The sequence below is a fragment of the Lytechinus pictus genome, chromosome 12 (genome assembly GCF_037042905.1).
Source record: "Lytechinus pictus isolate F3 Inbred chromosome 12, Lp3.0, whole genome shotgun sequence".
Lineage (NCBI taxonomy): Eukaryota > Metazoa > Echinodermata > Echinoidea > Temnopleuroida > Toxopneustidae > Lytechinus > Lytechinus pictus.
In genome coordinates, this window is record NC_087256.1 from 10,466,463 (window position 1) to 10,479,850 (window position 13,388).

Below are 13,388 nucleotides of genomic sequence, written 5' to 3' on the forward strand. Positions count from 1 at the left end.
TATTCGCACGATGATTTAAAACATTACACAGTAAGATATTCCAAGTCTCATTATAAGCATCAAATTCTACTACATTTTATTCTGAAATCGGGTCGCAGACCAATCGTAAGGTGTGCGGTCGCCTTTAAACAAACAAAATAGTACGTATTGCATGATGTGAAAATCACTGTTTTTTCCTAGAATTGCAGACTCAAATAAAGAGTTAAAACTCCCTTAAATGCTGAATAAATCATCTCTGTCCTACAAAAAAACCATGGGATATAGAGAAAATTATTCAAGCGGGATTTTGTGGGAGAATGCTCAAGAGTTTAAATTACAGTATCGAGATCGGAGTTTGGTCTCACTGATCAATCAAATGAGTCAGGCCTTAAGCATTGTGTTTCTTTATCACAAGGTAAAGTCCTGGCTTGTGTGAACTATTATAATATTGTCTTACTTTTTATTCATAATCATACTCGTAATGTATTATGTATTCACATACCTTCCTTTCTTCCATGCGTTCCATGCTTTCAACATCATTTATTTTGCAACGTTGAAATGATTTCGTGATGTTTTTTATTGTATCGTATTTATAGCAAGCTTGTCGCCATGCTCACGCCGAATCTTGAAAATTAGCCGTGCTTGAAAAGAAATACAATGTACATGTATATGTTATTGATTTACACCTGTAACATTATAATGACTGTGTTGCCAAAAAAATGTTTTTGGTTCAGAAAAATAGCGTATTTTGTCACCTACTTCACAGATGCTTTTCCGAACGTTGAGAATCTATTTATAATGCCCGTCAAATCACAATGGATAGATTAGAGGTCATTGTCGTAAGTTGGTGAACCGGGAGAGCACATCTCCTTGACATTAGGACCGGACAAAAAATCGCAAATATGTCGTTCGTCTCGAGTCCAGGACGACACTGATTCACATATTTCCGACAAAGACTGCATTATTATGAAGGGCTTTTGACAAAGGATTCTCTGCGTTCAAGAAAGCGTCTGCGTAGTGATGGCTAAAAAAGTCCTAATGTAAAGATTAGGGTTTATTTAGGTTGGGAGTTTAGGTTTTATGTTTGGCTTAACGTGCACATTTTCAATTGGAGCAATTGTCGCCGAAGATCAGCATGGCCCTGGGAAGATTTGCCTAGGGGTGCTGCATGTGTTGTTCTCCATAGGCAGCACCCCTGGAATTAATTATCGCAGGTGTGCTAAGTGACAAAAATGTATTTTGTAGTGAATTTTTTTGTTGGGGGGGGGGGGCTTGTCAAATGTTATCTTCATTTTATAGCAAGACCTGTTTTTTCTTTTTTGCTTGTCGAATTTCTCGTGACCGAAATGATCTTCTTCTTTTTTTTTTGGGGGGGGGGTGGGCTTGTCAAATCAAAACCAGCTCCCTCTGTGAAAAAAATCGTTCCCAGGGCCCTGAAGATCAGATGCCAAACCATCTCATGATTCTGATAAACAGTACATGCTATATGTGGGCTAAAGCCGGGGTAAAATGCAAGTTTGAAACATTGTATCACGTGTTATATAAATGTTGCATATTAATAACATTATATATTTATTTTATGTTTCCTCCATGTTAATTTTTGTATTATCAGGGGTTTCATAGTTGGAATTAGTCTGATTTGATTTGAGATAGTAGAAAAAACGTAAACCCTATCCCGTTATTCATTATTAGATCAAACACACAAAGGTATAACAATACAAATGGTCCAGTCTTTGACGAGGTAGGTGAGATTTAAACATTTCAGATGATTAAGTTTAAGATTATTTGGCATGAATAAAACATATTAACCATACTGTGCAACTTTTCTCTCCGAAATGCAAACTGTGCGTGCAACCCATTTCTGCAATGAAACAATATTTGTCTCGCTTACAATATATGCGAGAAATGTTTTCTTTGCAGTTTGACGAAATTTTAGAACAATATTTTGTAGATCATGGTCTTCACTTATTCATTTTAAACCGTATGTATCGCACAAAGGTTGAAGATGAAATTTCTTCTCCGTTCTCACTTTTTCATGTGCTGAAGGCTAGACTTCCTTGATTGCTCTCCATGTACTGTTCCATTGGGACCTATAATTTTTTTCTCTGATTTCTTTTCCTTTTAATTTCTTGAACAGTTATAATGAAATAAAAGCCATCAGCGTAGAATTCGAGAGGTTTTCATCAAAGAAATGAAAGTTAATCATATTCATTTCCTCGTAATTCGAACGAAGCTTTCGGCAATACCAAATTTCCTTGGTAAATTCGTTCTGCAATGAAATCCTTGGGGTCACATGCCATTAATATAAGCAACCTACATTATATCAAATACCAGCCATGACTTCAGCTCAATTAGATTTGTTGATTTGTCGAGTACATGGCATGCCTTATTTGGGATGATTTTTCTTATTTTTATGCTATTTTCGTCAATGATTATTGATTCAGATATGAGAAGTATCCATGTTTTCAGATAGGAGAAAGTTTAAAGGAGAATGAAACCCTTGAAACCAGCTGAATCCATATCAAAGAGTAAAATCAACGAAACATATTGTTGAAAGTTCGAGGAACATTGAATGAATAATGAGAAAGTTATGAGCATTTGAATATTGAGATCACTAATGCCATGTAAATCCTCCCATTGGCAATGCGACCAAGATATGTGATGTCACACACGTACAACTCCCCCATTGCTTTAGTACTTATTTCACTTATATTCTCACTTTTATAGAATCTATCACAAGGTGAGGTGTTCTCTTTATGAGAGGACAAGTACAGAGGTTTCACAACATTATATCATTGATGAATCGTTTGTCATATGATTAGAATGAGCAAAAAGAGATGTTTTGGGGTATATTTTCAGTGTCCAAAAGGGGAGAGTTGTTCATCCGTGATATCATAGATCTTGGTTGCGTTGCCAATGGGAGGATCTCCATAGCATTAGTGATCTCGACATTCAAATGCTCATAACTCTTCTATTGCTAGTCCTATTTTACTCAAAGTTTTGTTGATCTTATTCTTTGATTTTTCTGCTTTCACAAAAGCTAACTTGCTCCAAGAGTTTCATTCTCCTTTAATTAAATGAAGTTTGACCAAATTTTAATTCATCGTTAAAACTACACGGCTATAATATGACTATGCATTTCTCTCAAAAATTTAACTTAACAGTAGAGTCACAAGAACTATAAGCCCCCCCCCCCCTGCCCCCAACCCATGGAACAAGAGGTAAAAAAGGGGTAAAAGTGTAGGATATGAAATAATATTTGGATATCACTTTAAATATTATCAAAAATTGATTTTCTTTTTTTTTGCTCGCCCGCTTTACTCGCTAGTGACCATTTCGAAATTATCACCCGTACGTCATGTTCTGCACGGTCATATTTTTTGGAATTATTATGCCGCTGGTCACTTAGATGCTTAAATTTCTCAAAAGGACAACTTAAAGTGACAAAAAAATATAGTCACTAGCTTCAGTTGTGGTTTGAACAGTGGACCTTGTAATAAATCATAAAATAAAATTTAAATAAAGTAGGGATTTCAATAATCTGTGACATGATCATATCTTTAAATGAACTTTACACCTATCATGAAATACAAGCGCATTCATGAACAAAAAATCAAATTTTACTTTATATGCATACATTATATTTGAATGTATTACTTAATTTCTATTTGAATAAAAAAAAACGTTTTTCTAAATATATAGGTTAGTCTGATAGATAAGAAAACTTTAATTTTCCCTAGTACATTAATTCTGCATTAATGTTACTTGTTTAACGCTAGTGTAAAATGGTTTCTTGCTGATCCAAAAGTTATAGCCAAAAGTTTAAGCCTTATGTATGATAATGACAACAAATGAATAATATATTCTTTCATTGAAGCAATGCAAATTAATCTCAATATTAATGATATATCTGTATCATTAAATGTATTCATTTAAACATGATACAGAAGTGATACATTTTTTTTTTCGATCGTGTGAATTGGCCACCATTTCTGGGTGTGGTATCACTGTAGACATCGAATATCTTGACTGTGTGGACGTTTGAATTGAAGATAAACATGACATTTCGAAAGGCTCCCATTATCCATCCTAACTTTCTCTCTGGACTTCTGTCAGTCCCCATCGCTATACCCCATCTTGTCTCCGTCTGTCTGCACCCCCCCCCCTCTCCTCCATCTCCCTCTCTCCCCTCTCTCTCCCTCTTTCCTCTCCTTTCTCTCCACCTCTCACTTTCTATCTCTCTCTCACTCATTCATTTTCTTCTTTTTTTTCTCCTGATATGCATACTCCTTCCGTCACTGTACCATAGAGGCGCACGCAATCTTTCAGAAACGGTTGTTTTTGGAGAACAAAGTGCTTCGAAGCGGCAAAAAGTCGTGATTCGGGAGAGCAAAAACAGATTATTGCTTGGCGAAGCGTGATGTATTTTCGTGCTATCTCCATTAACCATGAGGTCAATAGAATACACGATAAATCAAAGAAAGCCACTCAACCAACATCTCAATCTACAAATCAACCACAGTCATGTACACATCAAAATGCTACAATGTCAAAATAGAAAATGATAGGCATTATACTCTACCGAAAAGTACGAGTGGTACACTACTGGCGAGACTATATTTTTTTTCTTTCTTTTCATTGAAATTGCATTCTTCAATACAAGCAAAACAACTTATGTATACTAAATGTACATTCTGATAAATCCTTTACACATATACATAAAGACTTTCTGAATTCACTCTTTACTGCACTGTAAATTAAACGATATCAGCCGAAAAACAATTTCGTTGAGTATAGAACCACCTCATTATGGTGATCCATTTACATATTCTACACTATTTCGTGGACAAACTTTCAATCAGATCTATTGAGGCCTAAGAATTGGAAAGGAAAATCTGTAAGAATTTTACAGACAACACCTTCTTAGAAAAAAAAATTTGCAAATATATATTCAATAAAAAAAAAACAGAAGGAAAGAAGTAGATGTTATCTAAAGTTAACTGGAAGAGTATCATGCTCAAGTATCTGAATTCTGAAATACACAGGAACTTTCATTTTGAATGCGAAAAGGTATCAGTTTAAATACGAAATATTATTTACAATTGCACAAAACCTTTGTCCTTTAAAGTGGCTTTCACAAGTGATCATGCTACCCGTTGCGACCACCTGCAACAGTTTTCTAAGGCCATTTTCCAATCGATCACATAGTCGATCCGGAATCATTCTTTATGTCATTCCCCAGTGACAGGGATTCAAACTCTTCACCACTCACTGTCGGTTGAACATTCGCCTAACTCTTTCAGCTAAAGAGTGATCCAATCGTGGAATAGTTTGTCTACAGCACTGGTAAAGTCAAACAGTATTAATTCATGATTAATTCATTTAAACAGGGGATGGATTCCTTTTGATCAATAAAGCATTTTTAAACCGTCTGATACCACGTCCACACTTACATGTAAAGACTCTCAATAATGCACATAGTGCTCACCACCAGGAGATTCAAATGACTATACACACTTCAACACAGATGATGATGATGATGACGATGATGATGATAGATCCTTCGAACATCGATTTTATCGCACCCGGTATAAGACCAGTCGTGGGCGCACCGTACGAGCGTTGCACGACCTTAAACGACTAATGCAAGAGTTAGCATGGCGCCCCAGGGGCAGGCACACATCCATACAAATCCCTCTGGATGATATTGAAAGCGTTTCGTCAACATTTTGTCCTGACAAGTTGTTGGATGTGACGAATTTCCTTGATTTTGATTGGCTGAGAAGAAATTTTGCTATGGCAACTGTCGGATAAATGTCTGAAAAGTATAATAAGAAGGTACACTCTAAAAAAATATTGGGTAAAATTGTTCCATGAGGGTAATTATGTGTCCAACCAACATTTTCCATTTTTATTTATCCAGTATGATGAAAATTTCGCCCATTCTAAAGTAATTGGTGCTTATTATTTAACCTTACTGGACAATATGCTTCCCGCATTGGGTAAAATACTGCCCAAAATTGATTGGACACATAATTACTCTCGTGCTGGTTAAAATTTTACCCAATATATTTTACAGCGTACTACCCGATTATCAGAACAGAAGGTAATCACTGATAGCCTTATTTTTGTTTTTTTTTTCTTTGTTTTTGGTTTGTTTGCTTGTCACCTTTTTATAGACTATAAACTTGTCATTCTTTGGCAACAATACCATTTCGTGGAGGGAATTTTTAACAACAAAAGAAAGATCAAGAAAGATGAGACGTAAAGACGGAACCAAGAGAAAAGCTCAAGCAATATAATAGAAGACGGAAGGAAAATAACGGAAATGGAAAAAGAACAACAAGAACAAAATGACGAAGAAGAAGAACAAGAAGAAGAAGAAGAAGAAGGAAGGAAACAAACAAACATTTGGGAAGAAGGGAAAATACGAAAGCGAGGAAAGAAAAAGGAAGAATCGATGAATATTTAGAGATTTAGAGATTGTGGCATTAGAACAAAGTGAAAGATGCATGATTCTAATGTGAAGGGTCTGAAAACAGAATTCTGCATACCTTTTTCTGACTTTTCATTCGTTGCCACTTGCTCAAGAAGCCCGGAGGCGATTAAATCACCATCAGAAGACAGAAGAAGAAAATTGCATTTGAGCGTGCAAATTGACATTTTACAACGAAGAAAATTTGGTAGCCTGTAGCTTTTTTGCCCTTTTCAAAAATTCTCTATCTCCTTCTTGTGATTTTTTTCTTCTTCTTCCCGCCTTTTTTTCTCCATCGTTCACTTTCTGCGTTCATTCTAAATTCCTTTTTCTTCTAGCAGAATTCCTCTCTTGCACGCTAATATGAATCCTTCCCTTTTTTGCCATTTCTCCAAAATAATTCCATCGTCTGGTCATAATTGAGCCTTCATTGTAATGTCTCTTGTTAATTTTTTTTTCATCATCGCTGGCTAATTATATATTTCAAGTTTTCCCCATCCTCCTTCGAATATTAAAAAAAAAAATCTATCAACTCCACCTCTTTATTTTGTTCCTTCTTCATCTCTCTCTCACTCACACAAACACACACACACACACACCTTTTCTCTCTTTCTCTCTTTCTCTCTCGGAATGCTTTGTTAATTGTCAATTTCCATCTTTTTCTATTTCTACGTCAAGCATGAAAAATAAACTTTCTTTATATTTTCCCACTTAATCACCACAGAGTAAAGAAAGCCCTTTTTTAAGTTCGGTACCCCTTTTACATAATTTTCAAGTCAAAATGCTAACATACATTTTAACTGATTGTTTCCTGAAATAAAACCTGAACTTGCAGAGAACCACTTATATACAAGCTGAAAGCCCCATTTGATGTTTGTTTAATGTTTTTTAAAAACATATTTTCTTTATTATTTTACAAATATTTTTGTTTGTACAATGCTCATCAGAGAGACAGAGAAACATAGAGAGGGATAAATGTGCATGGCTTCAATATAATTCTATATTGACAATGCTTGTGGTATTAATTGTTGATGGTGATGGGGCGGTTATGATGTTATTCGTGGACGTGGTTGTGGTTTGTTTAATGTTTTTTTTTTCTCTCAATCGATTTTAAACAGTATTGTAGTTGTCAATACAAAATTATAGAACCTCAACAGTATAAGCAGATAAGTCATAAGTGACAGTCGTGGGGGGTCTCTTTGATTCAACTATAATTATATTATGCGGTAGATTTTAAATTGTTATTGTGTTTAATTTTATCACTGATTTGATTAAATTTTGTATATCTGTTATTGAAACACTGGAACATTGTACTCTTAAATAATTCAACGGTATGATGTATTTGACTATTTATTTTTATTGATTAATGTATGTATATTTTTAAAGTCTTTTATCATTCCCATGCAGTGCCCTCTTGTAAATCAGTTTAAGTAAATAATAGTAGTGTTAGTATAGTAGTATAGTAGTAGTAGTAGTATAGTAGTAGTAGTAGTAGTAGTAGTAGTAGTAGTAGTAGTAGTAGTAGTAGTAGTAGTAGTAGTAGTAGTAGTAGTAGTAGTAGTAGTAGTAGTAGTAGTAGTAGTAGAAGAAGAAGAAGTAGCAGTAGTAGGGGTAGTAGTAATAGTTTTAGTAGGAGAAGTAGTTGTTGTTGTCATAAACATCATCATATCCTCATCATCATCACTATTATTATTATCATTATTATCATCATCATCATCATCATCATCAACAACAACAACAACGTCTACGTCATTTTATCACAATTGTATATGGCAATTGTAGATGTTGTTGCTGTGATCATGAAATAGTGTTGTGTCAAAATAACCTTCAACATAATGGACTTTATATGTACCATATAAAAAATAAGTCTTATCATATTTCAGGTACAACTTATGGGAAGGTAAAACAATCTTCCGCGTGAATAATAAATGTGTGCTCTCTCTTTGTGATATTTAGGCATCTTCTGACTCAATTTGGAAACACATCCGCACTTTGATGGACAGATATATCAATGTCTCACTTTTATGAATAACATGACTCCTCGGTCCACTCGAGTGACAGGCATTTTCCATCATATATCATGTTTCTTTTATTCTTTTTAAGAATATTCCCGCCCTCAGACTCCGTCGTGAGTTAACAGAAAAGTCAGGTTAACCGACATGCATTTTTTCCCCTTAGTGCCGCCCATTATTATACCATTTTTGTTCTCATGATGTTTACAACGTATAGAATTCAGGAAAAAATAATTATACCCATGGCAATACAGATTGGCGGAAATGGCTTGTAACGTGTACTCACGTTATCACGTCACGGCGTGCTATAATGTTTTGAGTATACTAGAAACGCGTCCTCTGATCTACAAAGTGTAGGGTCTATATACACTTTGTTATTTTGCACGCAAGCAAATCACAAAAAGTCAGTTTTTGCACATTACGCACTTTATCCAACAGTTTTTCAAGATTTTTAAAATTACAGGCGCTTGTTAGTAAAAAAATAATCATGACGTCACACACCAACATGCACCCGCACAAAGATCGCAATATATGTGTGCAACAACACCTTTAAGTCAGAAAGTCTCAGCCTTAAAATATTTTTTTTCCTGTATTAATTTCAATTTTGCAAAGTGGCAACCTATGAAGCATGCAGTTTAATCTCCGATCGTATTGTATTTCGGTAATGTTTTTCACTTTCGTAAAACGAGAGAAATTCCGGCGGTCCAGCATGGAACCGTTTTAAGACATTCACAGAAGTACCTGTGCCCGGCGGTCGGCCGTATAGCGTGATAGGGTTTTTATTCTGTTCTCAATGACATTAACGTTACGTGATGATTCGTATTTTTCTTGTAGCATTTCATCGAATAGTTGGGTCACATAACCCAACACTTAGTATAGATTAGGGGGGTTTATTTACGAATGTAATACGCAAAACGTGAAAGCGCGCCATCACGTGCTATACGTGAGTATAAAACGGTGCAAGCCGGCGGAAATGGCTCCTGAAGAAGCTCGTCGCACTATTACAGCAATAGTTCTCTTTTTCATATATTTTTTAAAGTAATAAAATGATTGGAAATTATTAATTAAGAACTTTGTTTCTGACTAAAAAATAACTAATGGATTGATGAGAGAGACCTTTGTCTAATTGGAAGACTGATGCCAAAACATTACATTGCTGTTTTAAAAAAAATTTCCCCCCACGTTTTATGTATCGGTCAGTAAGGAATAATTATGCACCTTGATGTTTGCAGAAAAAAACATCGTTGTTTTTATGCTATCCATAGAAAATAATGATTTGCTGTCCTCAATGAATTATAGTTGGCTTGATTAGTGATTTTTAAGTTGGCTTAGTTTATACACGCGTGTATTATATAACGTGTTTCCGTTCAACTACGCGGAATCAATCCTAGCACACAGCAAATGCATTGAAAATGCAAGTCAAATCACAATAAAAACCTGAAAGCTCTCTGTTCAAAATTTGTGAACCGGGACAGCTGATCGTCCAAAGATTCGGAACTGACGAAAAATTGCAAATAGGTCTTTTTTTCCAAGGTCATGGACTACACTGTGGTTTTGATTAATCGATCTTCAACAACGACTGGTTTGTCATGGAGGGCTTTTGACAATAGATGTTTTACTTTCCAGTAAGCGTCTGCGAAGTGGTTGCGAAAACTCCCAATTTGATGTGTGGAAGTGACCTTTAAAGGCACTATTCGAAAGACGTGACGCGCAGAGCAGGACTCGAACCGTAGACCTACATGTGGTACATGTTCCACCGACGAGTGAACCAACTCAATCAGTTTGAAACGTCCTAATTGTTTCTGAATTGCAGACTCGCGTCAACGCAACGCCATTCAGCCGCTATACGGAAGCATGTTCAAAGTGTTTAATTTTATCTTGTCGACCTGGAGGTTGACCTCATTTCATTTTCATTACGTCGAGTTATGTAACAGTTATGATAGCGAGTGGCGACATTTAGGTATGTTGCGAATGTTGCGATGTCGACTTTTTTTTTAATCTTTCATGTATTTTGTCCTGAAAATTTAACATTCTGGGCAATGTTTGTGACCCTGAACAAGATGTGTATATGTAACTAGATAATTACTGCGAACGCCAAGCGCGAGCAGAAATTTTTAATAAATGTTTTAGCATGATCGGAAAGAGACCTGTTTAGGACTGTTTACAGCTACCCACAAATACGGTACATATTTCAATAATGGGAGCGCCAAGCGCGAGCTAAAACTTGTTGACATTCCAACCTTAAAAAATGGGCATACTAAGCACTTTTTGTAATCATAAATTGGATAGGTATGTAACTAAACAATTGATGCGAGCGCGAAGCGCAAGGGGAAGAAAATTGAGATATTAGACCTAAAAGCGGGACACTCTATTCATATTTTGTAAATCATGAATAGGATATGGTTTATTGGTATTTCATTTATAATGCGAGCGTGAAGCGCGAGCAGACAATTATTGATATTCTGATCTGAAACTGGATTTATTTTAGATAAAGAACATGCAGACTGTCTCAATAAACATGCTTGCGCGCGTTTTAGATTTAGACTTATAATCTGGGCATTCTGAATACATTTTTTTAATCATGAAGATCAATATCATGAATAATGCAAGCGCGAGCTGAAAACATTTGATATTACAATCTAACTAAAATTATTTTAACACTATTTCAAGTACTGTGTAGGAAAATTGAGAAGTGGATGTGGATCACACTTAATGAATGATGCGAGCACGAAGCGCAAGCTGATATTTTTTGTTATTGTTTTAACAAAGGACCGGGACATTCTAAGGACATTTTGTCATATGAAAATGATGACTATCGTCCTATTATTCCTAAGCTTGTCGATATTCCATTCTGAAAAGACCCAAATTAGTTAATAGGAATTCATGAAAATGACATTTTCTTATTTGTTAATCTAATATGCATAGTGACAGTGTGGAATTGTTGGTTTTAAGGCTTGAAAACTAGAAATTTTAAGTATTTTTAAATTATGAATACGCATTACAATGGTTAATACATTTTTAACAATTAATGCGAGCGCAAATCGCGAGCTGAATTTTTAAATTTAAAATGTAATGAAAAGGCCTGGGTTTATTGTTTGCTTATACATGTATAGAATTGTTATAGAGTACTCACTAATCAAAATGCGAGCGCGCAGCGCTAATTAGGCCTACGTTTTGACAGTCACATCTGAAAATTGATATTTTGATAACTTTATGGAATAAGCATAGACAATAGGAACTTGGCAAATCAAATAATGCGACCACGCAGCGTGAGCGTAAAATGTTGATATGTAGACCATATCAATGAACATTTTACAGAGTGCATTAATTTTGTAAATGGAAGAAAAATATGAAGCTCGATGTCCGAGCTGAAATATGTTTTGTACATTGACTTCAAAACTTGATATTTTTTAAGCTCCATATGAGCCTATTGAACAAGATATGACTCTTATCGAGCGCGAAGCGCGAGAGAAAATTTTATTTAGTAACATGAAATATTTTTTTTTACAAGTCTTCCCCAAAAATTATTTTATGCACTCGTCTTCCTCCTCTTATTTTCCTCTTCTTTTTTCCTTCTGTCTTTCCCCTTCTTTTTCTTTTCTTCTTTCTCCTTTTTTTTGGCTCCGCCAATTTTTTCAGGGGGGCACCTGGGGGGCACACCAAATCTCAGGGGGGCACATGCCCCCCCCCCCCATGCCCCCCCCCCCCCCCCGTAGCTACGCCACTGGATCTAATGAATGTTCTTCAACTCCTCCGATAAATTATTTCCTGGCTTTCAATAGAGAGTACCTCTAAAAATGAACTTCAAGTCTGTCATGGCTATCTTGGTGAAGACAAAAATATTATTGCTGCCATGACAACATACAGTTTTTTTAAGTCGACATAAAACCTTATGTGGTTTTTGTCAACTTACAAAGTTAATAAGTCGCCATTATAAGTTTATTAAATCGACTTTCCAAAAATACAATATGATATATCTGGTGATCACGTCATGCACAAGGCCGTTTAAAATGATCCGTACTTTTATGTATAGTGATTCTATACATTGATTTTAGTACATCATTTACAGTAAAATTATGACTTGTAGTGAATTTTGTTACATTTATGCCCGGTCATCGTGTTGGGAACGGACTTGAAATTCTTTTATCTAGCTAGAAGGTCTACGATCACAAGAGGGTGCTCTTCTAAAGTAAAGAACGGGAATTGTTATTGAAATATACAGCAGTTTCAGATACATGAATCATTAAACTATTACTGACAAGTACTCATTTCTGTTTCATTTTTCAAATATTAGATCTAATTCATTCCCTTCAAAAGTTTCGAGGGTGAGCAAAAAAAGGACTTTTTCAAAATGAAAATCAAAGTTTTTGATAGATTTTGAATGATTATTCAGATTATTATAGCATTTTTACTGTGCTTGCTTTCCATTACTTGCATGGTTGTGGATCTGTATTTTTTTCTTCATTTTGTTGTGAAGGGGTGGGGTGCGGCCTTCCACGCCCCTACGTCAGTGTGGCGTATTTTTACGCGATAATATATGTGAATGTGGGTTGCAAATCCTGCTACCTAATTATCAAATATTGAGAGCGATAATGAACAAGCACTGGAAAAATGTTACTTTTCTGACTTGATTTCATTGTAAGATGTATGAGTATAATAATGAGGATGGTAATGATAATAACTATAAGATTATATGCATAGAATTACCATTATATTTTTTTCCAACTTTAAACCCGGGGTTGATCGTACAAAGATGTTATGGGATGCATCCCATATACACCCCCCCCCTACCCCCTACCCCTCCGACTGTTTCCAACCCTGTAACTTCCAATTTTATACCGATAATACGGTCAATCTATTATTTTGAACGATTGCACTGATTTGTATATCTTTTGTTAATAAATTAGCCTTAAACCAAGGTA